The sequence below is a fragment of the Asparagus officinalis genome, chromosome 5, assembly GCF_001876935.1.
Source record: "Asparagus officinalis chromosome 5, Aspof.V1, whole genome shotgun sequence".
NCBI lineage: Eukaryota > Viridiplantae > Streptophyta > Magnoliopsida > Asparagales > Asparagaceae > Asparagus > Asparagus officinalis.
This window is the reverse complement of record NC_033798.1, coordinates 63,470,650-63,476,071: the sequence shown is the minus strand read 5'-3', so window position 1 is coordinate 63,476,071 and position 5,422 is coordinate 63,470,650. Positions and strand designations below refer to the sequence as shown.

At 34.2% G+C, this 5,422-nt stretch overlaps 1 long non-coding RNA gene across 2 annotated transcripts in view; it reads left to right on the top strand.

Annotated features, from left to right (window-relative positions):
* The window catches only part of LOC109843545, a 4,058-nt gene extending 469 nt beyond the window's left edge, over positions 1–3,589 (top strand). The window contains exon 3 of one of the 2 annotated variants that reach the window (XR_002247716.1): positions 3,505–3,589. This is a non-coding gene — a long non-coding RNA (uncharacterized LOC109843545). Of the gene's footprint in view, positions 1–3,483 lie in introns of both variants that reach the window. The other variant, XR_002247715.1, reaches the window with a different exon arrangement.

The following is a 5,422-nucleotide window of genomic DNA, read 5'->3' as shown; positions in this document are numbered from 1 at the left end:
CTTGGTTTTTAAAAATTTAATAATCTAATTTTTATACTCTTTCTATTAGGAACTTGATATATGTATCTTTTTCAAATTCTCTATTAGGGGAACTTTTGTCACAGATTTTTTTTGTTTTGTTAAACCTACATGCATTGTGTACTGCTGTTATTTCGTGCAATTTTAACATACTTTTTTAGTTCAAAGGTTGTCGCATAAAGATAGGTTGATTGGCAAGAGACTCCCAAAACCAGCTCCTTTACCCAAATTAAATAAAAATTTCAATGTATAAATATGCCAGATCATTCTAATTCTTAGAAACCTGAAACTTTATTGTTAAAGGTGGTTTTTTTTAATTTTAATCAAGCATTCTCTGCAATAGTTTTTTACTGTCAATTTGTTGAAATAATTTTGATGCCACATAATTTTGGTTCCAAAAACAATTATATGATAAACCATAGCTCCTTAGGAAAATATAGAGAACCGGTAAATATATATAGATAATGGATGTCAAGGGAAGACTTTTTTATAGCAACCTGATTGCAAGTAAGGAGATAAAGTATTTCATCTTAAAAATTACAAACAGTGGAGCATGGAATAATTTATACTTACATGTTTGACTGTGGATCACAACAAGACTGAGAAATATTCAACTTCATGGCTTGGCAATACAACTACTTGGAAGATAAAACAAATATTGCAATGCATAGCCCAAATCTTATAGTTATTCATATTCATTTGTTACCGAAAAATGCATCAAGAGCATGGAATAATTTATACTTACATGTATATGCATATCTGCTTCCAATTCTTAATCAGACATGTTCATACATGAGCAAAATCATTTATACTTACATGTATATGCATATCTACTTCCAATTCTCAAATATATTTACGAATGTAGATTGACAATGCAAAAAAGAAGTCTTAATTTTGGAGTACAATAATGAAACATGTGTAACTATTTAGTTGGTGTCAGATTTCAATTTCTAATATAAATTCAAATGTAGTGGTAGCTAGCAGAAAAGTCTAGGCTGTTATTTCGTACAACTTCAGAATACTTTATGAGGTCAAAGGTTGTCATATACAATAATAATGATATAAAGTTTGAATGTACAGTTTACATGGTTAAATTGTTTTGAGGTCAAAGATTGAGTGTTGATGGTATAGTGGATTAGATTTTTGTTAGCTTTGAATGCAGTTAAAATTTGTATATAAGTGACTATGTAGAAGTTCTTAGTTTTTGCATTAGCATAAGATTTAGATTAGTTAGTACAATTGTATGCATTGGTTGTTTTATCCTTTTGTTGTTTATCATTTCTGTTTTGTATAGAAGTAGGTACAATTGTATGCATTAGAGGGAAAAAGACACAAGCTCGAGTTTTATCTTTCTAATCAAATGCTTAGAATTCAGGGTTGTAAACAGAGTGTTCTTAAGTGTATAGAAGTATGACCATATTTATCTTTGTTTTTGCCCCTGCAGATAAGGATAAAAGTTCAAGTATGATTCTTGATATCAGACTAAAAAAAAGACTCAAGTATCTTTCTAAGTTTTAAGTTTCAAGTATGTTTAATCTTTGTTTTTCCAGTTACACATATGATTCTTTAAGTTTCAAGTATGTTTAATCTTTGTTTTTCCAGTTACACATATGATTCGAGCTTGTTTAGCTCTCGATTGTTGGGTTTTTTGGTTCGAATTGGTAGCTTGTTTAGCTCTCGATTGTTGGGTTTTTTGGTTCGAATTGGTGCTCGTTGTCGAGCTTTGGGGCTGTCTTTCCAGTTACACATATGGTTCGAATTTGAATGTTATATAATTAAAACTATGATATATTTATTATGAATTTTCTACCGCAGGAGAATGATGAGTATTTAAGAATTAAGAACAAGCATTTTCCTCAGTTTGATGATATGGATTTTCTATGTGGAGGTAACACATCTAAGGGGCGCTGGTGGTTTGGGACTACTGATGACTTCAATGAGCGTGAAGGAAGCACTAGTTCAGATAACGAATTAGAGGATACTGAGGGGACACATAATAACGAGATAGATTTCAGTGATTCAGAGGAGGTACAAGAAGTGGAAGAGACACAAGTTCCTTTTAATGGTACACAACCACCATCACAACCAATACCTATTTCTACTCCGAGCATAAAGCGTCACGCTCAACCATCAGGTTTAAAGCGTAAGTTTAAAAATATTTCTCGTCGTCGAGTATCAGGTATTGAAGTTGAAAATAATTTGTCAAAGATGATTGAGCTTCAAAAGCAGCGAGTTAAAATTACAAAAGAGCTAGTAGATTACAAAAAAAGGGTGCCCACTGAAATGAAAGAATGCATGGATAAGATAATGAATTTATCAGGTGTAACTAGTGATCTATGTGTGGCAGGAGCAGAAGCTATTAAAAAGAAGGAGAATATGCATGTCGTTAATATGCTTAACGGTCAAATGCTATTATCATGGCTCAAGAAACAAATGGATTTACAAAATGCAATGTCTGGTTATCCCTCGCCTACTTTTAATTTTCAACATCAACAACCTCAAATGCACCAATTCCAAAGTGAGTCGTTTAATCAACCAAGTTGGCAAGGGTTTTCTCAAACTTCTCAGGGTCAATCACGAATGTCACAAGCTTACGACAGCAACATGCAAGAGATGGGGTCATTTGTCAGCTTACTTAAGGAGAAACAAAACTTTCATCCAAATTGATGCTTTATGTTCAAGTCTCAATAGTCAAGACTAGTAGATGGGTTAAATGTGCTCTCATAATTAGTTTATTAGTATATTTCCTTGCTTTTAGTTAAAGTTGATGTTCCAAAGAGTGACTATCTTTTGGTTAGACTAACGAATTGTGTTCTTTTTTGTCAGACAATCAAATTATGTTATTTTGATGGGTTAAATGTGCTCTCAGATTTTTGTTTTAATTGAAGATGAGTGCTTTATTAGCATTTTGTATCTTTTAATGTTTCCCCATATCTCTTTAGATTTGGCTTGTAAAATGAGAAATTTCTAAAAAAAATTATTTATGTAGGGCTTGTAGGCAACCTCAGGTGTTGGCTTCTGTTCATGCGTTATTTGGCTCCAACTTTTGAAGCTTGCATCTGTCGCTGTATCTCTATATGATATGCTTTGCTTTTGTTAACACCCACTGAGTGAGAAAATAAGACTGAATCTAAATGTATAGTACTTTTAATATTGGCTATTTCAGAACCATTAAATCTGTGATCCTGGTTGCTTTTTATTTCTTTGGATCATAAGTATAGTGGTAAAAAATGTTATGACGTAGTCTATATAATAGCATTTGTTTGAGTAATAACAAACTCTTATTTGGTAATTATTTCTTTTACTGTAGATCTATAATCTAACCGTAATGCCAATGGGCATGATGCATTTGCTTTGGTGGTTTAGTACTGTTCACTTGATTTTTCTTATTTTCTTTTCATTGGCAAAAAGCAGTTTACTATAATTTGCTTTGGTGGTTTAGTACTGTTTTTAATATGCATTCAGGAGCTCCAATTTGTTTGTCAGCTCACTTGGAAGATGACCCATGTGTTGCATTCAGGAGATTATCGATGTTTGTCAGCTCTCTTTACTTTGGGCTTCATGTTCTGTGTTCGGAAGTTTGGAACACAACTCATTTTTGCAGCAGGGGCATACTAGTTAAGGTGCTCACCTATGTTTCTGTTCCTGTTTTGTGGTTTCGGTTGCTCCTCTGCTCTAGTTTTCTGGTTTTCCTTCTTGGCTTTCGGTTGCTCCGCTCTTGCATACTCAGCTTGGGAACCTGCTGGTAGTTTTCATATTCATCTAAGGGCCTTGGTTCATGGGTTTTGGTTCGGTTTCTGCTGGGTGTTTTGTGTTGGTTCTGCTACGCTCTCGCATATTCAGTTTGGGAACCTACCGGTGTCGTCTTTGGGCCTTGATTCATGGGCTTCGTTTATGTTCCTGCTGGAGGTTTTGGTAGTTCTGTAGCAACAATACGAGGCATTCTGGACATGGTATTTTTAGGTTTCGGCTTTTCTGCATTAGAGGGACTGACTATGATGCTGATGCTGGGTATTTCGGCTTCGGTTTCAAACTGTAGTAGCGAATCTAGTGATTCCTGGGCATGGGGATTGATTTTGGGTTTCCTGCATTGTAATTTCAACGTTATTTCAAAAAAAAATATTAATCCCTTGTGTCTCATCATCTGAATTGCATATTAGCGCTTCAAATCTTTGAAATTGTTCAGAAGGTAAATAACGCGAAAAAGATATTAATTAGGCAATTAGTTATAAATTTTCAGTAAGGGCGAAAGTGGTATTTTTAAAAAAAATAATGAGATTAATCTCCTTATCCCTTCTTCATTTGCCAAACACAAAAGACTTAACCCATTGTCTTAACTATCAAATCCAAACGGAATTAGAATATTTTTAACCCTTCACAATGGATTAACTAAGTTAACCCTTCTCCTTATTCCCTCTTCCTTAACCCTTTACCAAACGCAGCCTTAAAGGATAAATAGCCATCGCCAACTCTGGCTCATTTAAAGTGTTTATCAGAACAAGCGACATATGAGAACCAGATATATGGATAAAATAGGAGGCAGTTTATGATATGTACTCTCATTCAATCGTAAGTAGCAATTGTATTTTTTTAAAAGGATAAATAATTGATAACGCCTCTTCCCCTGAGGCTGAGTGGGTTCTAATAAAACCCCCCACAAAGTGTTCTAATCTGTGTTAGAGAAATTTCTTATGGCGTGAACAAATCACAATGTGTGCGAACTGTCGAGGCGTGTAATCATTATCCTTAAGAAAAGATTTCGCCCCTTTTCGATACAAAAGGTTGCAATGACAATAGGTTAAGGTGCACTCCAATAACATGTTCTTTAAAGAACAACAAATATCTTTTTCTGACAGGAAGGAAGATAAAGCACAAATGTTTTTCAGTGTTATCAACTAAGAAGATCAAGTCTGTATTTATAGATGAACCATGTTGGAATATCAAAGGTTAAACTACATTGGGAACACCAAATGTTAAACCACGTTGGAACATCAAATGTTAAACCATGTTGAGAACACCAAAGATTGAAGAATATTAAGAACACCAAAGGTTGAAAAATATTGAGAACACCAAATATTAAAAATAAATAACAAACATTTTTCTTTTGTATATTTGAAATACACAACAATCTGATCACGTAAGGGACAGTGATATACCCAAATTTTACCCCCTACATATTATCTAAAAAAATGTCTTAGGGACTAAAAACATAGGATCATACATAAGACAGGTGATATGTCGGCTCTCTGTCCCATAATGCACTGTTCATTTTTTATCCATGTAACACCACCCTATTATCTTGAAAAATGATTTAAGGACCCAAAATATGGGACCAATGGAGGGGACACCTCACCTGTCCCCTCCTTTGGTCCCATATTTTGGGTCCCCGTAGCAACACTCTATC